Below are 22,195 nucleotides of genomic sequence, written 5' to 3'. Positions count from 1 at the left end.
GGACAGGTTTCAGCTACTGCCTCCACACAGGTATACATTAAGGTTCGGGTTAGTGTTAGGGCCTTCGTTAGCCCGAGTGTGAGAGAGTGTTGGTGTGTTACAGAGAGTGTGAGGGTTCAGACATTGTACGGGTTTGGAAAACAGCCGAGTATACGTTTAGGATCGGAAGAGTGTTAGAGCCTCGGTTATCACCACGGTAAGGAAAAGGTTGGTATGCTTGATATGCTGAGGGTGAGGGATGGAACTATGTTCGGCTGCTGCCTACAGTCAGGTATACATTTAGGTTCGGAGCAGTGTTTGAGCCACGTTCACCCCAACGGAAGTTAAAGTTGGTATATTGGTTAGGGTGAGGGTGAGGGATGGGTCAGTGTTCGGGTTCTGCTTACAACCAGGTGTACGTTTAGGTTCAGAACACTGTTAGGATCACTGTTAGCTGGAGGTTATGGCAAAGGATTTTATGTTGGTTAGTGTGAGGATTAGGGAACGGACAGGGTTCGGCAACTGCCTTCAGACTGGTTTACTTAAGGTTCGGGTGAGTGTTAGCTCCTAGGTTAGCCCAAGGGTGAGACACGGTTGGTGTGTGTTAAAGTGAGAGTGAGGGTTGGGACAGGCAGAGTTTAGTATAACAGCCAAGAGTACGTTTAGAGTCCGATGAGTGTTAGAGCCTCGGTTACCGCGAGGGTAGCGAAAAGTTCATATATTGGTTTAGTTGAGGGTGAGTAATGGAACTTGTTCGGATGTTGCTACAACCAGGTACACCTTTACATTCGGAACAGTGTATGAGCAGCAGTAACCGTGAGGCAACTTAAAGGTTGGTATGATGGTTAGGGTGATGGAGAGACATGGGACAGGCTTGCCTTTTATTTACCGCCTTGTGTACCTCTAGACTCTCAACACTGTTAGGGCCACGGTTACCTGGAGGGTATGGAAAAGGAGTGAAGGTTCCTTATTGTCAGTCTGAGGGATGTGAGAATGTTCCGCTACTGCCTGTATCCAGGTACACGTTAATGTTCCGTTGAGGGTTAGGAACTCGGTTCACCCGAGAGTAAACAGGGTTGGTGTGTTAGTTAAAATGACGGTGAGGGTTTGGACAGTGTGGACTTTCGGATAACATCCACGTAGGTTCGGAGCGGTATTTGAAACTTAGTCAGCGTTAGGGAAGTTAAAGTTTGGTATGTTGGTTAGGGTGAGGGTGAGTGACGGGACAGTGTTCAGGTTCTGCTTACAGCCAGATGCACGTTTAGCCTCCTAAGATTCTAAGGTCCACGGTTGGCAGGAGGTTGTGAGAAAACATTGAATGTTGGTTAGTGTGAGGCTGAGGCATGGTACAGGTTTCAGCTACTGCCTCCAGACAGGTATACATTAAGGTTCGGGTCAGTGTTAGGGCCTTGGTTAGCCCGAGTGTGAGAGAGTGTTGATGTGTTACAGAGAGGTTGAGGGTTCAGACATTGTACGGGTTTGGGAAACAGCCGAGTATAAGTTTAGGATCGGAAGAGTGTTAGAGCTTCGGTTATCACCACGGTAAGGAAAAGGTTGGTATGCTTGATATGCTGAGGGTGAGGGATGGAACTGTGTTCGGCTGCTGCCTACAGTCAGGTATACATTTAGGTTCGGAGCAGTGTTTGAGCCACGTTCACCCCAACGGAAGTTAAAGTTGGTATGTTGGTTAGGGTGAGGGTGAGGGATGGGTCAGTGTTCGGGTTCTGCTTACAACCAGGTGTACGTTTAGGTTCAGAACACTGTTAGGATCACTGTTAGCTGGAGGTTATGGCAAAGGATTTTATGTTGGTTAGTGTGAGGATTAGGGAACGGACAGGGTTCGGCTACTGCCTTCAGACAGGTTTACTTAAGGTTCGGGTGAGTGTTAGCTCCTACGTTAGCCCAAGGGTGAGACAGGGTTGGTGTGTGTTAAAGTGAGAGTGAGGGTTGGGTCAGGCAGAGTTTAGTATGACAGCCAAGAGTACGTTTAGAGTCCGATGAGTGTTAGAGCCTCGGTTACCGCGAGGGTAGCGAAAAGTTCATATATTGGTTTAGTTGAAGGTAAGGAATGGAACTTGTTCAGAATTTGGCTACCACCAGGTATACATTTACATTCGGAACAGTGTATGAGCCGCAGTAACCGTGAGGCAACTTAAAGGTTGGTATGATGGATAGGGTGATGGAGAGACATGGGACAGGCTTCGCCTTTTATTTGCAGCCTTGTGTACCTCTAGACTCGCAACACTGTTAGGGCCACGGTTACCTGGAGGGTAGGGGAAAGGATTGAACGTTCCTTAGTGTCAGTCTGAGGGATGGGAGAGTGTTCCGCTACTGCCTGTATCCAGGTACACGTTAATGTTCGGTTGAGGGTTAGGAACTCGGTTAACCCGAGGGTGAACAGGGTTGGTGTGTTAGTTCAAATGACGGTGAGGGTTTGGACAGTGTAGATTTCAGATAACAGCCACGTAGGGTCGGAGCAGTATTTGACACTTGGTCAGCGTGAGGGAAGTTAAAGGATGGTATGTTGGTTAGGGTGAGGGTGAGTGATGGGACAGTGTTCAGGTTCTGCTTACCCTGCTGTGCTTCGTTAGGCTCGGAAGACTCTTAAGGCCACGGTAGGTGGGACGTTATAGGAAAGGATTGAACGTTGGTTAGTTGAGGCTGAGGGATGGGACATGTTTCAGCTACTGCGTGCATCCACGTATACATTAAAGTTCAGCTGAGGGTTAGGAATTCGGTAGCCATAGGGTGAGACAGGGTTGGTGTGTTAGTTAAAGTGACGGTGAGGGTTTGGACAGTGTAGGGTTTCGGATAACGGCCAAGTACGTTCGAAACAGTTTTCAAACTTTGGTCAGCGTGAGGGAAGTTAAAGGTTGGTATGTTGTTTAGGGTGAGGGTGAGTGTTGGGACAGTGTTCAGGTTCTGCTTACAGCCAGGTGCACGTTTAGGCTCCTAAGACTCTTAGGTCAACGGCTAGCGGGAGGTTATGGGGAAGGATTGAATATTGGTTAATGTGAGGTTGAGGCAAGGGACATGTTTCAGCTACTGCCTTCAGCCATGTATACATTAAGCTTCGGGTCAGGGTTAGGGCCCCGGTTAGCCCGAGTGTGAGAGAATGTTGGTGTTTTAGTTACACAGCGTGAGGGTTCAGACATTGTACGGGTTCGGAAAACAGCCAAGTATACGTTTAGAGTGCGATGAGTGTTAGAGCCTCGGTTACCGCGAGGGTAGGGAAAAGGTCAATTATTGGTTTAGTTGAGGGTGAGGAATGGAACTTGTTCGGATGGTGCCTACAACCAGGTATACATTTATGTTCGGAACAGTGTTTGAGCCACTGTAACCTTGATGCAACTTAAGGTCGGTATGATGGTTAGGGTGAGGGAGAGAAATGGGACAGGCTTGCCTTTTATTTACAGCCTTGTGTACCTCTCGACTCGCAACACGTTTAGGGCCACGGTAACCTGGAGGGTATGGGAAAGGATTGAACGTTCCTTAGTGTCAGTCTGAGGGATGGGAGTGTGTTCGGCTACTGCCTGTATCCAGGTACACGTTAATGTTCGGTTGAGGGTTAGGAACTCGGTTAACCCGAGGGTGAACAGGGTTGGTGTGTTAGTTAAAATGACGGTGAGGGTTTGGACAGTGTAGCGTTTCGGATAACGGCCAAGTACGTTCGAAACAGTATTTAAATTTGGTCAGCGTGAGGGAAGTTAAAGGTTGGTATGTTGTTTAGGGTGAGGGTGGGTGTTGGGACACTGTTCAGGTTCTGCTTACAGCCAGATGCACGTTTAGCCTCCTAAGACTCTTAGGTCCAAGGTTGGCGGGAGGTTGTGGGAAAAGATTGAATGTTGGTTAGTGTGAGGCCGAGGCATGGGACAGGTTTCAGCTACTGCCTCCACACAGGTATACATTAAGGTTCGGGTCAGTTTTAGGGCCTGGGTTAGCCCTAGTGTGAGAGAGTGTTGGTGTGTTAGTTACAGAGAGGGTGAGGGTTCCGACATTGTACGGGTTCGGAAAACAGCCAAGTATACATTTAGGATCAGACGAGTGTTAGAGTCTCGGTTATCGCCACGGTACGGAACGGTTGGTATGCTTGATATGTTGAGGGTGAGAGATGGAACTGTGTTCGGCTGCTGCCTACAGTCAGGTGTACATTTAGGTTCGGAGCAGTGTTTGAGCCACGTTCACCGCAACGGAAGTTAAAGTTGGTATGTTGGTTAGGGTGAGGGTGAGGGATGGGTCAGTGTTCGGGTTCTGCTTACAACCAGGTGTACGTTTAGTTTCAGAACACTGTTAGGATCATTGATAGCTGAGTTTATGAAAAAGGATTTTATGTTGGTTAGTGGGAGGATTAGGGAACGGACATGGTTCGGTTACTGCCTTCAGAAAGGTTTACATTAAGGTTCCGGTGAGTGTTAGCTCCTAGGTTAGCCCAAGGGTGAGACAGGATTGGTGTGTGTTAAAGTACGAGTGAGGGTTGGGACAGGCAGAGTTTAGTATAACAGCCAAGTTTAGAGTCCGATGAGTGTTAGAGCCTCGGTTACCACGAGGGTAGGGAAAAGGTCATATATTGGTTTAGTTGAGGGTGAGTAATGGAACTTGTTCGGATGTTGCCTACAACCAGGTACACCTTTACATTCGGAACAGTGTATGAGCAGCAGTAACCGTGAGGCAACTTAAAGGTTGGTATGATGGTTAGGGTGATGGAGAGACATGGGACAGGCTTGCCTTTTATTTACCGCCTTGTGTACCTCTAGACTCTCAACACTGTTAGGGCCACGGTTACCTGGAGGGTATGGAAAAGGAGTGAAGGTTCCTTATTGTCAGTCTGAGGGATGTGAGAATGTTCCGCTACTGCCTGTATCCAGGTACACGTTAATGTTCCGTTGAGGGTTAGGAACTCGGTTCACCCGAGAGTAAACAGGGTTGGTGTGTTAGTTAAAATGACGGTGAGGGTTTGGACAGTGTGGCCTTTCAGATAACAGCCACGTAGGATCGGAGCTGTATTTGAAACTTGGTCAGCGTGAGGGAAGTTAAAGAATGGTATGTTGGTTACGGTGAGGGTGAGTGACGGGACAGTGTTCAGGTTCTGCTTACACCCCGGTGCTTCATTAGGCTCGGAAGACTCTTAGGGCCACGGTAGGCGGGCGGTTATAGGAAAGGATTGAACGTTGGTTGGTTGAGGCTTAGGGATGGGACATGTTTCAGCTACTGCGTGCATCCACGTATACATTAAAGTTCAGCTGAGGGTTAGGAATTCGGTAGCCATAGGGTGAGACAGGGTTGGTGTGTTAGTTAAAGTGACGGTGAGGGTTTGGACAGTGTAGGGTTTCGGATAACGGCCAAGTACATTCGAAACAGTATTTAAACTTTGGTCAGCGTGAGGGAAGTTAAAGGTTGGTATGTTGTTTAGGATGAGAATGAGTGTTGGGACAGTGTTCAGGTTCTGCTTACAGCAAGGTGCACGTTAAGGCTCCTAAGACTCTTAGGTCCACGGTTGGAGGGAGGTTGTGGGAAAAGATTGAATGTTGGTTAGTGTGAGGCTGAGGCATGGGACAGGTTTCAGCTACTGCCTCCACACAGGTATACATTAAGGTTCGGGTTAGTGTTAGGGCCTTCGTTAGCCCGAGTGTGAGAGAGTGTTGGTGTGTTACAGAGAGTGTGAGGGTTCAGACATTGTACGGGTTTGGAAAACAGCCGAGTATACGTTTAGGATCGGAAGAGTGTTAGAGCTTCGGTTATCACCACGGTAAGGAAAAGGTTGGTATGCTTGATATGCTGAGGGTGAGGGATGGAACTGTGTTCGGCTGCTGCCTACAGTCAGGTATACATTTAGGTTCGGAGCAGTGTTTGAGCCACGTTCACCCCAACGGAAGTTAAAGTTGGTATGTTGGTTAGTGTGAGGGTGAGGGATGGGTCAGTGTTCGGGTTCTGCTTACAACCAGGTGTACGTTTAGGTTCAGAACACTGTTAGGATCACTGTTAGCTGGAGGTTATGGCAAAGGATTTTATGTTGGTTAGTGTGAGGATTAGGGAACGGACAAGGTTCCGCTACTGCCTTCAGACAGGTTTACTTAAGGTTCGGGTGAGTGTTAGCTCCTACGTTAGCCCAAGGGTGAGACAGGGTTGGTGTGTGTTAAAGTGAGAGTGAGGGTTGGGTCAGGCAGAGTTTAGTATGACAGCCAAGAGTACGTTTAGAGTCCGATGAGTGTTAGAGCCTCGGTTACCGCGAGGGTAGCGAAAAGTTCATATATTGGTTTAGTTGAAGGTAAGGAATGGAACTTGTTCAGAATTTGGCTACCACCAGGTATACATTTACATTCGGAACAGTGTATGAGCCGCAGTAACCGTGAGGCAACTTAAAGGTTGGTATGATGGATAGGGTGATGGAGAGACATGGGACAGGCTTCGCCTTTTATTTGCAGCCTTGTGTACCTCTAGAATCGCAACACTGTTAGGGCCACGGTTACCTGGAGGGTAGGGGAAAGGATTGAACGTTCCTTAGTGTCAGTCTGAGGGATGGGAGAGTGTTCCGCTACTGCCTGTATCCAGGTACACGTGAATGTTCGGTTGAGGGTTAGGAACTCGGTTAACCCGAGGGTGAACAGGGTTGTTGTGTTAGTTCAAATGACGGTGAGGGTTTGGACAGTGTAGATTTCAGATAACAGCCACGTAGGGTCGGAGCAGTATTTGACACTTGGTCAGCGTGAGGGAAGTTAAAGGATGGTATGTTGGTTAGGGTGAGGGTGAGTGATGGGACAGTGTTCAGGTTCTGCTTACCCTGCTGTGCTTCGTTAGGCTCGGAAGACTCTTAAGGCCACGGTAGGTGGGACGTTATAGGAAAGGATTGAACGTTGGTTAGTTGAGGCTGAGGGATGGGACATGTTTCAGCTACTGCGTGCATCCACGTATACATTAAAGTTCAGCTGAGGGTTAGGAATTCGGTAGCCATAGGGTGAGACAGGGTTGGTGTGTTAGTTAAAGTGACGGTGAGGGTTTGGACAGTGTAGGGTTTCGGATAACGGCCAAGTACGTTCGAAACAGTTTTCAAACTTTGGTCAGCGTGAGGGAAGTTAAAGGTTGGTATGTTGTTTAGGGTGAGGGTGAGTGTTGGGACAGTGTTCAGGTTCTGCTTACAGCCAGGTGCACGTTTAGGCTCCTAAGACTCTTAGGTCAACGGCTAGCGGGAGGTTATGGGGAAGGATTGAATATTGGTTAATGTGAGGTTGAGGCAAGGGACATGTTTCAGCTACTGCCTTCAGCCATGTATACATTAAGCTTCGGGTCAGGGTTAGGGCCCCGGTTAGCCCGAGTGTGAGAGAATGTTGGTGTTTTAGTTACACAGCGTGAGGGTTCAGACATTGTACGGGTTCGGAAAACAGCCAAGTATACGTTTAGAGTGCGATGAGTGTTAGAGCCTCGGTTACCGCGAGGGTAGGGAAAAGGTCAATTATTGGTTTAGTTGAGGGTGAGGAATGGAACTTGTTCGGATGGTGCCTACAACCAGGTATACATTTATGTTCGGAACAGTGTTTGAGCCACTGTAACCTTGATGCAACTTAAGGTCGGTATGATGGTTAGGGTGAGGGAGAGAAATGGGACAGGCTTGCCTTTTATTTACAGCCTTGTGTACCTCTCGACTCGCAACACGTTTAGGGCCACGGTAACCTGGAGGGTATGGGAAAGGATTGAACGTTCCTTAGTGTCAGTCTGAGGGATGGGAGTGTGTTCGGCTACTGCCTGTATCCAGGTACACGTTAATGTTCGGTTGAGGGTTAGGAACTCGGTTAACCCGAGGGTGAACAGGGTTGGTGTGTTAGTTAAAATGACGGTGAGGGTTTGGACAGTGTAGCGTTTCGGATAACGGCCAAGTACGTTCGAAACAGTATTTAAATTTGGTCAGCGTGAGGGAAGTTAAAGGTTGGTATGTTGTTTAGGGTGAGGGTGGGTGTTGGGACACTGTTCAGGTTCTGCTTACAGCCAGATGCACGTTTAGCCTCCTAAGACTCTTAGGTCCAAGGTTGGCGGGAGGTTGTGGGAAAAGATTGAATGTTGGTTAGTGTGAGGCTGAGGCATGGGACAGGTTTCAGCTACTGCCTCCACACAGGTATACATTAAGGTTCGGGTCAGTTTTAGGGCCTGGGTTAGCCCTAGTGTGAGAGAGTGTTGGTGTGTTAGTTACAGAGAGGGTGAGGGTTCCGACATTGTACGGGTTCGGAAAACAGCCAAGTATACATTTAGGATCAGACGAGTGTTAGAGTCTCGGTTATCGCCACGGTACGGAACGGTTGGTATGCTTGATATGTTGAGGGTGAGAGATGGAACTGTGTTCGGCTGCTGCCTACAGTCAGGTGTACATTTAGGTTCGGAGCAGTGTTTGAGCCACGTTCACCCCAACGGAAGTTAAAGTTGGTATGTTGGTTAGGGTGAGGGTGAGGGATGGGTCAGTGTTCGGGTTCTGCTTACAACCAGGTGTACGTTTAGTTTCAGAACACTGTTAGGATCATTGATAGCTGAGTTTATGAAAAAGGATTTTATGTTGGTTAGTGTGAGGATAAGGGAACGGACAGGGTTCGGCTACTGCCTTCAGACAGGTTTACTTAAGGTTCGGGTGAGTGTTAGCTCCTAGGTTAGTTAGCCCAAGGGTGAGACAGGATTGGTGTGTGTTAAAGTGCGAGTGAGGGTTGGGACAGGCAGAGTTTAGTATAACAGCCAAGTTTAGAGTCCGATGAGTGTTAGAGCCTCGGTTACCGCGAGGGTAGGGAAAAGGTCATATATTGGTTTAGTTGAGGGTGAGTAATGGAACTTGTTCGGATGTTGCCTACAACCAGGTACACCTTTACATTCGGAACAGTGTATGAGCAGCAGTAACCGTGAGGCAACTTAAAGGTTGGTATGATGGTTAGGGTGATGGAGAGACATGGGACAGGCTTGCCTTTTATTTACCGCCTTGTGTACCTCTAGACTCTCAACACTGTTAGGGCCACGGTTACCTGGAGGGTATGGAAAAGGAGTGAAGGTTCCTTATTGTCAGTCTGAGGGATGTGAGAATGTTCCGCTACTGCCTGTATCCAGGTACACGTTAATGTTCCGTTGAGGGTTAGGAACTCGGTTCACCCGAGAGTAAACAGGGTTGGTGTGTTAGTTAAAATGACGGTGAGGGTTTGGACAGTGTGGACTTTCGGATAACATCCACGTAGGTTCGGAGCGGTATTTGAAACTTAGTCAGCGTTAGGGAAGTTAAAGTTTGGTATGTTGGTTAGGGTGAGGGTGAGTGACGGGACAGTGTTCAGGTTCTGCTTACAGCCAGATGCACGTTTAGCCTCCTAAGATTCTAAGGTCCACGGTTGGCAGGAGGTTGTGAGAAAACATTGAATGTTGGTTAGTGTGAGGCTGAGGCATGGTACAGGTTTCAGCTACTGCCTCCAGACAGGTATACATTAAGGTTCGGGTCAGTGTTAGGGCCTTGGTTAGCCTGAGTGTGAGAGAGTGTTGATGTGTTACAGAGAGGTTGAGGGTTCAGACATTGTACGGGTTTGGGAAACAGCCGAGTATAAGTTTAGGATCGGAAGAGTGTTAGAGCTTCGGTTATCACCACGGTAAGGAAAAGGTTGGTATGCTTGATATGCTGAGGGTGAGGGATGGAACTGTGTTCGGCTGCTGCCTACAGTCAGGTATACATTTAGGTTCGGAGCAGTGTTTGAGCCACGTTCGCCCCAACGGAAGTTAAAGTTGGTATGTTGGTTAGGGTGAGGGTGAGGGATGGGTCAGTGTTCGGGTTCTGCTTACAACCAGGTGTACGTTTAGGTTCAGAACACTGTTAGGATCACTGTTAGCTGGAGGTTATGGCAAAGGATTTTATGTTGGTTAGTGTGAGGATTAGGGAACGGACAAGGTTCCGCTACTGCCTTCAGACAGGTTTACTTAAGGTTCGGGTGAGTGTTAGCTCCTAGGTTAGTTAGCCCAAGGGTGAGACAGGATTGGTGTGTGTTAAAGTGCGAGTGAGGGTTGGGACAGGCAGAGTTTAGTATAACAGCCAAGTTTAGAGTCCGATGAGTGTTAGAGCCTCGGTTACCACGAGGGTAGGGAAAAGGTCATATATTGGTTTAGTTGAGGGTGAGTAATGGAACTTGTTCGGATGTTGCCTACAACCAGGTACACCTTTACATTCGGAACAGTGTATGAGCAGCAGTAACCGTGAGGCAACTTAAAGGTTGGTATGATGGTTAGGGTGATGGAGAGACATGGGACAGGCTTGCCTTTTATTTACCGCCTTGTGTACCTCTAGACTCTCAACACTGTTAGGGCCACGGTTACCTGGAGGGTATGGAAAAGGAGTGAAGGTTCCTTATTGTCAGTCTGAGGGATGTGAGAATGTTCCGCTACTGCCTGTATCCAGGTACACGTTAATGTTCCGTTGAGGGTTAGGAACTCGGTTCACCCGAGAGTAAACAGGGTTGGTGTGTTAGTTAAAATGACGGTGAGGGTTTGGACAGTGTGGCCTTTCAGATAACAGCCACGTAGGATCGGAGCTGTATTTGAAACTTGGTCAGCGTGAGGGAAGTTAAAGAATGGTATGTTGGTTACGGTGAGGGTGAGTGACGGGACAGTGTTCAGGTTCTGCTTACACCCCGGTGCTTCATTAGGCTCGGAAGACTCTTAGGGCCACGGTAGGCGGGCGGTTATAGGAAAGGATTGAACGTTGGTTGGTTGAGGCTTAGGGATGGGACATGTTTCAGCTACTGCGTGCATCCACGTATACATTAAAGTTCAGCTGAGGGTTAGGAATTCGGTAGCCATAGGGTGAGACAGGGTTGGTGTGTTAGTTAAAGTGACGGTGAGGGTTTGGACAGTGTAGGGTTTCGGATAACGGCCAAGTACATTCGAAACAGTATTTAAACTTTGGTCAGCGTGAGGGAAGTTAAAGGTTGGTATGTTGTTTAGGATGAGAATGAGTGTTGGGACAGTGTTCAGGTTCTGCTTACAGCAAGGTGCACGTTAAGGCTCCTAAGACTCTTAGGTCCACGGTTGGAGGGAGGTTGTGGGAAAAGATTGAATGTTGGTTAGTGTGAGGCTGAGGCATGGGACAGGTTTCAGCTACTGCCTCCACACAGGTATACATTAAGGTTCGGGTTAGTGTTAGGGCCTTCGTTAGCCCGAGTGTGAGAGAGTGTTGGTGTGTTACAGAGAGTGTGAGGGTTCAGACATTGTACGGGTTTGGAAAACAGCCGAGTATACGTTTAGGATCGGAAGAGTGTTAGAGCTTCGGTTATCACCACGGTAAGGAAAAGGTTGGTATGCTTGATATGCTGAGGGTGAGGGATGGAACTGTGTTCGGCTGCTGCCTACAGTCAGGTATACATTTAGGTTCGGAGCAGTGTTTGAGCCACGTTCACCCCAACGGAAGTTAAAGTTGGTATGTTGGTTAGTGTGAGGGTGAGGGATGGGTCAGTGTTCGGGTTCTGCTTACAACCAGGTGTACGTTTAGGTTCAGAACACTGTTAGGATCACTGTTAGCTGGAGGTTATGGCAAAGGATTTTATGTTGGTTAGTGTGAGGATTAGGGAACGGACAAGGTTCCGCTACTGCCTTCAGACAGGTTTACTTAAGGTTCGGGTGAGTGTTAGCTCCTACGTTAGCCCAAGGGTGAGACAGGGTTGGTGTGTGTTAAAGTGAGAGTGAGGGTTGGGTCAGGCAGAGTTTAGTATGACAGCCAAGAGTACGTTTAGAGTCCGATGAGTGTTAGAGCCTCGGTTACCGCGAGGGTAGCGAAAAGTTCATATATTGGTTTAGTTGAAGGTAAGGAATGGAACTTGTTCAGAATTTGGCTACCACCAGGTATACATTTACATTCGGAACAGTGTATGAGCCGCAGTAACCGTGAGGCAACTTAAAGGTTGGTATGATGGATAGGGTGATGGAGAGACATGGGACAGGCTTCGCCTTTTATTTGCAGCCTTGTGTACCTCTAGACTCGCAACACTGTTAGGGCCACGGTTACCTGGAGGGTAGGGGAAAGGATTGAACGTTCCTTAGTGTCAGTCTGAGGGATGGGAGAGTGTTCCGCTACTGCCTGTATCCAGGTACACGTGAATGTTCGGTTGAGGGTTAGGAACTCGGTTAACCCGAGGGTGAACAGGGTTGGTGTGTTAGTTCAAATGACGGTGAGGGTTTGGACAGTGTAGATTTCAGATAACAGCCACGTAGGGTCGGAGCAGTATTTGACACTTGGTCAGCGTGAGGGAAGTTAAAGGATGGTATGTTGGTTAGGGTGAGGGTGAGTGATGGGACAGTGTTCAGGTTCTGCTTACCCTGCTGTGCTTCGTTAGGCTCGGAAGACTCTTAAGGCCACGGTAGGTGGGACGTTATAGGAAAGGATTGAACGTTGGTTAGTTGAGGCTGAGGGATGGGACATGTTTCAGCTACTGCGTGCATCCACGTATACATTAAAGTTCAGCTGAGGGTTAGGAATTCGGTAGCCATAGGGTGAGACAGGGTTGGTGTGTTAGTTAAAGTGACGGTGAGGGTTTGGACAGTGTAGGGTTTCGGATAACGGCCAAGTACGTTCGAAACAGTTTTCAAACTTTGGTCAGCGTGAGGGAAGTTAAAGGTTGGTATGTTGTTTAGGGTGAGGGTGAGTGTTGGGACAGTGTTCAGGTTCTGCTTACAGCCAGGTGCACGTTTAGGCTCCTAAGACTCTTAGGTCAACGGCTAGCGGGAGGTTATGGGGAAGGATTGAATATTGGTTAATGTGAGGTTGAGGCAAGGGACATGTTTCAGCTACTGCCTTCAGCCATGTATACATTAAGCTTCGGGTCAGGGTTAGGGCCCCGGTTAGCCCGAGTGTGAGAGAATGTTGGTGTTTTAGTTACACAGCGTGAGGGTTCAGACATTGTACGGGTTCGGAAAACAGCCAAGTATACGTTTAGAGTGCGATGAGTGTTAGAGCCTCGGTTACCGCGAGGGTAGGGAAAAGGTCAATTATTGGTTTAGTTGAGGGTGAGGAATGGAACTTGTTCGGATGGTGCCTACAACCAGGTATACATTTATGTTCGGAACAGTGTTTGAGCCACTGTAACCTTGATGCAACTTAAGGTCGGTATGATGGTTAGGGTGAGGGAGAGAAATGGGACAGGCTTGCCTTTTATTTACAGCCTTGTGTACCTCTCGACTCGCAACACGTTTAGGGCCACGGTAACCTGGAGGGTATGGGAAAGGATTGAACGTTCCTTAGTGTCAGTCTGAGGGATGGGAGTGTGTTCGGCTACTGCCTGTATCCAGGTACACGTTAATGTTCGGTTGAGGGTTAGGAACTCGGTTAACCCGAGGGTGAACAGGGTTGGTGTGTTAGTTAAAATGACGGTGAGGGTTTGGACAGTGTAGCGTTTCGGATAACGGCCAAGTACGTTCGAAACAGTATTTAAATTTGGTCAGCGTGAGGGAAGTTAAAGGTTGGTATGTTGTTTAGGGTGAGGGTGGGTGTTGGGACACTGTTCAGGTTCTGCTTACAGCCAGATGCACGTTTAGCCTCCTAAGACTCTTAGGTCCAAGGTTGGCGGGAGGTTGTGGGAAAAGATTGAATGTTGGTTAGTGTGAGGCCGAGGCATGGGACAGGTTTCAGCTACTGCCTCCACACAGGTATACATTAAGGTTCGGGTCAGTTTTAGGGCCTGGGTTAGCCCTAGTGTGAGAGAGTGTTGGTGTGTTAGTTACAGAGAGGGTGAGGGTTCCGACATTGTACGGGTTCGGAAAACAGCCAAGTATACATTTAGGATCAGACGAGTGTTAGAGTCTCGGTTATCGCCACGGTACGGAACGGTTGGTATGCTTGATATGTTGAGGGTGAGAGATGGAACTGTGTTCGGCTGCTGCCTACAGTCAGGTGTACATTTAGGTTCGGAGCAGTGTTTGAGCCACGTTCACCCCAACGGAAGTTAAAGTTGGTATGTTGGTTAGGGTGAGGGTGAGGGATGGGTCAGTGTTCGGGTTCTGCTTACAACCAGGTGTACGTTTAGTTTCAGAACACTGTTAGGATCATTGATAGCTGAGTTTATGAAAAAGGATTTTATGTTGGTTAGTGTGAGGATAAGGGAACGGACAGGGTTCGGCTACTGCCTTCAGACAGGTTTACTTAAGGTTCGGGTGAGTGTTAGCTCCTAGGTTAGTTAGCCCAAGGGTGAGACAGGATTGGTGTGTGTTAAAGTGCGAGTGAGGGTTGGGACAGGCAGAGTTTAGTATAACAGCCAAGTTTAGAGTCCGATGAGTGTTAGAGCCTCGGTTACCGCGAGGTTAGGGAAAAGGTCATATATTGGTTTAGTTGAGGGTGAGTAATGGAACTTGTTCGGATGTTGCCTACAACCAGGTACACCTTTACATTCGGAACAGTGTATGAGCAGCAGTAACCGTGAGGCAACTTAAAGGTTGGTATGATGGTTAGGGTGATGGAGAGACATGGGACAGGCTTGCCTTTTATTTACCGCCTTGTGTACCTCTAGACTCTCAACACTGTTAGGGCCACGGTTACCTGGAGGGTATGGAAAAGGAGTGAAGGTTCCTTATTGTCAGTCTGAGGGATGTGAGAATGTTCCGCTACTGCCTGTATCCAGGTACACGTTAATGTTCCGTTGAGGGTTAGGAACTCGGTTCACCCGAGAGTAAACAGGGTTGGTGTGTTAGTTAAAATGACGGTGAGGGTTTGGACAGTGTGGACTTTCGGATAACATCCACGTAGGTTCGGAGCGGTATTTGAAACTTAGTCAGCGTTAGGGAAGTTAAAGTTTGGTATGTTGGTTAGGGTGAGGGTGAGTGACGGGACAGTGTTCAGGTTCTGCTTACAGCCAGATGCACGTTTAGCCTCCTAAGATTCTAAGGTCCACGGTTGGCAGGAGGTTGTGAGAAAACATTGAATGTTGGTTAGTGTGAGGCTGAGGCATGGTACAGGTTTCAGCTACTGCCTCCAGACAGGTATACATTAAGGTTCGGGTCAGTGTTAGGGCCTTGGTTAGCCCGAGTGTGAGAGAGTGTTGATGTGTTACAGAGAGGTTGAGGGTTCAGACATTGTACGGGTTTGGGAAACAGCCGAGTATAAGTTTAGGATCGGAAGAGTGTTAGAGCTTCGGTTATCACCACGGTAAGGAAAAGGTTGGTATGCTTGATATGCTGAGGGTGAGGGATGGAACTGTGTTCGGCTGCTGCCTACAGTCAGGTATACATTTAGGTTCGGAGCAGTGTTTGAGCCACGTTCGCCCCAACGGAAGTTAAAGTTGGTATGTTGGTTAGGGTGAGGGTGAGGGATGGGTCAGTGTTCGGGTTCTGCTTACAACCAGGTGTACGTTTAGGTTCAGAACACTGTTAGGATCACTGTTAGCTGGAGGTTATGGCAAAGGATTTTATGTTGGTTAGTGTGAGGATTAGGGAACGGACAAGGTTCCGCTACTGCCTTCAGACAGGTTTACTTAAGGTTCGGGTGAGTGTTAGCTCCTACGTTAGCCCAAGGGTGAGACAGGGTTGGTGTGTGTTAAAGTGAGAGTGAGGGTTGGGTCAGGCAGAGTTTAGTATGACAGCCAAGAGTACGTTTAGAGTCCGATGAGTGTTAGAGCCTCGGTTACCGCGAGGGTAGCGAAAAGTTCATATATTGGTTTAGTTGAAGGTAAGGAATGGAACTTGTTCAGAATTTGGCTACCACCAGGTATACATTTACATTCGGAACAGTGTATGAGCCGCAGTAACCGTGAGGCAACTTAAAGGTTGGTATGATGGATAGGGTGATGGAGAGACATGGGACAGGCTTCGCCTTTTATTTGCAGCCTTGTGTACCTCTAGACTCGCAACACTGTTAGGGCCACGGTTACCTGGAGGGTAGGGGAAAGGATTGAACGTTCCTTAGTGTCAGTCTGAGGGATGGGAGAGTGTTCCGCTACTGCCTGTATCCAGGTACACGTGAATGTTCGGTTGAGGGTTAGGAACTCGGTTAACCCGAGGGTGAACAGGGTTGGTGTGTTAGTTCAAATGACGGTGAGGGTTTGGACAGTGTAGATTTCAGATAACAGCCACGTAGGGTCGGAGCAGTATTTGACACTTGGTCAGCGTGAGGGAAGTTAAAGGATGGTATGTTGGTTAGGGTGAGGGTGAGTGATGGGACAGTGTTCAGGTTCTGCTTACCCTGCTGTGCTTCGTTAGGCTCGGAAGACTCTTAAGGCCACGGTAGGTGGGACGTTATAGGAAAGGATTGAACGTTGGTTAGTTGAGGCTGAGGGATGGGACATGTTTCAGCTACTGCGTGCATCCACGTATACATTAAAGTTCAGCTGAGGGTTAGGAATTCGGTAGCCATAGGGTGAGACAGGGTTGGTGTGTTAGTTAAAGTGACGGTGAGGGTTTGGACAGTGTAGGGTTTCGGATAACGGCCAAGTACGTTCGAAACAGTTTTCAAACTTTGGTCAGCGTGAGGGAAGTTAAAGGTTGGTATGTTGTTTAGGGTGAGGGTGAGTGTTGGGACAGTGTTCAGGTTCTGCTTACAGCCAGGTGCACGTTTAGGCTCCTAAGACTCTTAGGTCAACGGCTAGCGGGAGGTTATGGGGAAGGATTGAATATTGGTTAATGTGAGGTTGAGGCAAGGGACATGTTTCAGCTACTGCCTTCAGCCATGTATACATTAAGCTTCGGGTCAGGGTTAGGGCCCCGGTTAGCCCGAGTGTGAGAGAATGTTGGTGTTTTAGTTACACAGCGTGAGGGTTCAGACATTGTACGGGTTCGGAAAACAGCCAAGTATACGTTTAGAGTGCGATGAGTGTTAGAGCCTCGGTTACCGCGAGGGTAGGGAAAAGGTCAATTATTGGTTTAGTTGAGGGTGAGGAATGGAACTTGTTCGGATGGTGCCTACAACCAGGTATACATTTATGTTCGGAACAGTGTTTGAGCCACTGTAACCTTGATGCAACTTAAGGTCGGTATGATGGTTAGGGTGAGGGAGAGAAATGGGACAGGCTTGCCTTTTATTTACAGCCTTGTGTACCTCTCGACTCGCAACACGTTTAGGGCCACGGTAACCTGGAGGGTATGGGAAAGGATTGAACGTTCCTTAGTGTCAGTCTGAGGGATGGGAGTGTGTTCGGCTACTGCCTGTATCCAGGTACACGTTAATGTTCGGTTGAGGGTTAGGAACTCGGTTAACCCGAGGGTGAACAGGGTTGGTGTGTTAGTTAAAATGACGGTGAGGGTTTGGACAGTGTAGCGTTTCGGATAACGGCCAAGTACGTTCGAAACAGTATTTAAATTTGGTCAGCGTGAGGGAAGTTAAAGGTTGGTATGTTGTTTAGGGTGAGGGTGGGTGTTGGGACACTGTTCAGGTTCTGCTTACAGCCAGATGCACGTTTAGCCTCCTAAGACTCTTAGGTCCAAGGTTGGCGGGAGGTTGTGGGAAAAGATTGAATGTTGGTTAGTGTGAGGCCGAGGCATGGGACAGGTTTCAGCTACTGCCTCCACACAGGTATACATTAAGGTTCGGGTCAGTTTTAGGGCCTGGGTTAGCCCTAGTGTGAGAGAGTGTTGGTGTGTTAGTTACAGAGAGGGTGAGGGTTCCGACATTGTACGGGTTCGGAAAACAGCCAAGTATACATTTAGGATCAGACGAGTGTTAGAGTCTCGGTTATCGCCACGGTACGGAACGGTTGGTATGCTTGATATGTTGAGGGTGAGAGATGGAACTGTGTTCGGCTGCTGCCTACAGTCAGGTGTACATTTAGGTTCGGAGCAGTGTTTGAGCCACGTTCACCGCAACGGAAGTTAAAGTTGGTATGTTGGTTAGGGTGAGGGTGAGGGATGGGTCAGTGTTCGGGTTCTGCTTACAACCAGGTGTACGTTTAGTTTCAGAACACTGTTAGGATCATTGATAGCTGAGTTTATGAAAAAGGATTTTATGTTGGTTAGTGGGAGGATTAGGGAACGGACATGGTTCGGTTACTGCCTTCAGAAAGGTTTACATTAAGGTTCCGGTGAGTGTTAGCTCCTAGGTTAGCCCAAGGGTGAGACAGGATTGGTGTGTGTTAAAGTACGAGTGAGGGTTGGGACAGGCAGAGTTTAGTATAACAGCCAAGTTTAGAGTCCGATGAGTGTTAGAGCCTCGGTTACCACGAGGGTAGGGAAAAGGTCATATATTGGTTTAGTTGAGGGTGAGTAATGGAACTTGTTCGGATGTTGCCTACAACCAGGTACACCTTTACATTCGGAACAGTGTATGAGCAGCAGTAACCGTGAGGCAACTTAAAGGTTGGTATGATGGTTAGGGTGATGGAGAGACATGGGACAGGCTTGCCTTTTATTTACCGCCTTGTGTACCTCTAGACTCTCAACACTGTTAGGGCCACGGTTACCTGGAGGGTATGGAAAAGGAGTGAAGGTTCCTTATTGTCAGTCTGAGGGATGTGAGAATGTTCCGCTACTGCCTGTATCCAGGTACACGTTAATGTTCCGTTGAGGGTTAGGAACTCGGTTCACCCGAGAGTAAACAGGGTTGGTGTGTTAGTTAAAATGACGGTGAGGGTTTGGACAGTGTGGCCTTTCAGATAACAGCCACGTAGGATCGGAGCTGTATTTGAAACTTGGTCAGCGTGAGGGAAGTTAAAGAATGGTATGTTGGTTACGGTGAGGGTGAGTGACGGGACAGTGTTCAGGTTCTGCTTACACCCCGGTGCTTCATTAGGCTCGGAAGACTCTTAGGGCCACGGTAGGCGGGCGGTTATAGGAAAGGATTGAACGTTGGTTGGTTGAGGCTTAGGGATGGGACATGTTTCAGCTACTGCGTGCATCCACGTATACATTAAAGTTCAGCTGAGGGTTAGGAATTCGGTAGCCATAGGGTGAGACAGGGTTGGTGTGTTAGTTAAAGTGACGGTGAGGGTTTGGACAGTGTAGGGTTTCGGATAACGGCCAAGTACATTCGAAACAGTATTTAAACTTTGGTCAGCGTGAGGGAAGTTAAAGGTTGGTATGTTGTTTAGGATGAGAATGAGTGTTGGGACAGTGTTCAGGTTCTGCTTACAGCAAGGTGCACGTTAAGGCTCCTAAGACTCTTAGGTCCACGGTTGGAGGGAGGTTGTGGGAAAAGATTGAATGTTGGTTAGTGTGAGGCTGAGGCATGGGACAGGTTTCAGCTACTGCCTCCACACAGGTATACATTAAGGTTCGGGTTAGTGTTAGGGCCTTCGTTAGCCCGAGTGTGAGAGAGTGTTGGTGTGTTACAGAGAGTGTGAGGGTTCAGACATTGTACGGGTTTGGAAAACAGCCGAGTATACGTTTAGGATCGGAAGAGTGTTAGAGCTTCGGTTATCACCACGGTAAGGAAAAGGTTGGTATGCTTGATATGCTGAGGGTGAGGGATGGAACTGTGTTCGGCTGCTGCCTACAGTCAGGTATACATTTAGGTTCGGAGCAGTGTTTGAGCCACGTTCACCCCAACGGAAGTTAAAGTTGGTATGTTGGTTAGTGTGAGGGTGAGGGATGGGTCAGTGTTCGGGTTCTGCTTACAACCAGGTGTACGTTTAGGTTCAGAACACTGTTAGGATCACTGTTAGCTGGAGGTTATGGCAAAGGATTTTATGTTGGTTAGTGTGAGGATTAGGGAACGGACAAGGTTCCGCTACTGCCTTCAGACAGGTTTACTTAAGGTTCGGGTGAGTGTTAGCTCCTAGGTTAGCCCAAGGGTGAGACAGGGTTGGTGTGTGTTAAAGTGAGAGTGAGGGTTGGGTCAGGCAGAGTTTAGTATGACAGCCAAGAGTACGTTTAGAGTCCGATGAGTGTTAGAGCCTCGGTTACCGCGAGGGTAGCGAAAAGTTCATATATTGGTTTAGTTGAAGGTAAGGAATGGAACTTGTTCAGAATTTGGCTACCACCAGGTATACATTTACATTCGGAACAGTGTATGAGCCGCAGTAACCGTGAGGCAACTTAAAGGTTGGTATGATGGATAGGGTGATGGAGAGACATGGGACAGGCTTCGCCTTTTATTTGCAGCCTTGTGTACCTCTAGACTCTCAACACTGTTAGGGCCACGGTTACCTGGAGGGTAGGGGAAAGGATTGAACGTTCCTTAGTGTCAGTCTGAGGGATGGGAGAGTGTTCCGCTACTGCCTGTATCCAGGTACACGTGAATGTTCGGTTGAGGGTTAGGAACTCGGTTAACCCGAGGGTGAACAGGGTTGTTGTGTTAGTTCAAATGACGGTGAGGGTTTGGACAGTGTAGATTTCAGATAACAGCCACGTAGGGTCGGAGCAGTATTTGACACTTGGTCAGCGTGAGGGAAGTTAAAGGATGGTATGTTGGTTAGGGTGAGGGTGAGTGATGGGACAGTGTTCAGGTTCTGCTTACCCTGCTGTGCTTCGTTAGGCTCGGAAGACTCTTAAGGCCACGGTAGGTGGGACGTTATAGGAAAGGATTGAACGTTGGTTAGTTGAGGCTGAGGGATGGGACATGTTTCAGCTACTGCGTGCATCCACGTATACATTAAAGTTCAGCTGAGGGTTAGGAATTCGGTAGCCATAGGGTGAGACAGGGTTGGTGTGTTAGTTAAAGTGACGGTGAGGGTTTGGACAGTGTAGGGTTTCGGATAACGGCCAAGTACGTTCGAAACAGTTTTCAAACTTTGGTCAGCGTGAGGGAAGTTAAAGGTTGGTATGTTGTTTAGGGTGAGGGTGAGTGTTGGGACAGTGTTCAGGTTCTGCTTACAGCCAGGTGCACGTTTAGGCTCCTAAGACTCTTAGGTCAACGGCTAGCGGGAGGTTATGGGGAAGGATTGAATATTGGTTAATGTGAGGTTGAGGCAAGGGACATGTTTCAGCTACTGCCTTCAGCCATGTATACATTAAGCTTCGGGTCAGGGTTAGGGCCCCGGTTAGCCCGAGTGTGAGAGAATGTTGGTGTTTTAGTTACACAGCGTGAGGGTTCAGACATTGTACGGGTTCGGAAAACAGCCAAGTATACGTTTAGAGTGCGATGAGTGTTAGAGCCTCGGTTACCGCGAGGGTAGGGAAAAGGTCAATTATTGGTTTAGTTGAGGGTGAGGAATGGAACTTGTTCGGATGGTGCCTACAACCAGGTATACATTTATGTTCGGAACAGTGTTTGAGCCACTGTAACCTTGATGCAACTTAAGGTCGGTATGATGGTTAGGGTGAGGGAGAGAAATGGGACAGGCTTGCCTTTTATTTACAGCCTTGTGTACCTCTCGACTCGCAACACGTTTAGGGCCACGGTAACCTGGAGGGTATGGGAAAGGATTGAACGTTCCTTAGTGTCAGTCTGAGGGATGGGAGTGTGTTCGGCTACTGCCTGTATCCAGGTACACATTAATGTTCGGTTGAGGGTTAGGAACTCGGTTAACCCGAGGGTGAACAGGGTTGGTGTGTTAGTTAAAATGACGGTGAGGGTTTGGACAGTGTAGCGTTTCGGATAACGGCCAAGTACGTTCGAAACAGTATTTAAATTTGGTCAGCGTGAGGGAAGTTAAAGGTTGGTATGTTGTTTAGGGTGAGGGTGGGTGTTGGGACACTGTTCAGGTTCTGCTTACAGCCAGATGCACGTTTAGCCTCCTAAGACTCTTAGGTCCAAGGTTGGCGGGAGGTTGTGGGAAAAGATTGAATGTTGGTTAGTGTGAGGCTGAGGCATGGGACAGGTTTCAGCTACTGCCTCCACACAGGTATACATTAAGGTTCGGGTCAGTTTTAGGGCCTGGGTTAGCCCTAGTGTGAGAGAGTGTTGGTGTGTTAGTTACAGAGAGGGTGAGGGTTCCGACATTGTACGGGTTCGGAAAACAGCCAAGTATACATTTAGGATCAGACGAGTGTTAGAGTCTCGGTTATCGCCACGGTACGGAACGGTTGGTATGCTTGATATGTTGAGGGTGAGAGATGGAACTGTGTTCGGCTGCTGCCTACAGTCAGGTGTACATTTAGGTTCGGAGCAGTGTTTGAGCCACGTTCACCGCAACGGAAGTTAAAGTTGGTATGTTGGTTAGGGTGAGGGTGAGGGATGGGTCAGTGTTCGGGTTCTGCTTACAACCAGGTGTACGTTTAGTTTCAGAACACTGTTAGGATCATTGATAGCTGAGTTTATGAAAAAGGATTTTATGTTGGTTAGTGGGAGGATTAGGGAACGGACATGGTTCGGTTACTGCCTTCAGAAAGGTTTACATTAAGGTTCCGGTGAGTGTTAGCTCCTAGGTTA

Source organism: Rhinolophus sinicus, chromosome 9 (assembly GCF_057876585.1).
Source record: "Rhinolophus sinicus isolate RSI-liver-muscle chromosome 9, RSI-T2T, whole genome shotgun sequence".
Taxonomy (NCBI): Eukaryota; Metazoa; Chordata; class Mammalia; order Chiroptera; family Rhinolophidae; genus Rhinolophus; species Rhinolophus sinicus.
The sequence above is the reverse complement of the archived record's forward strand: the minus strand, read 5'-3'. Positions refer to the sequence as shown.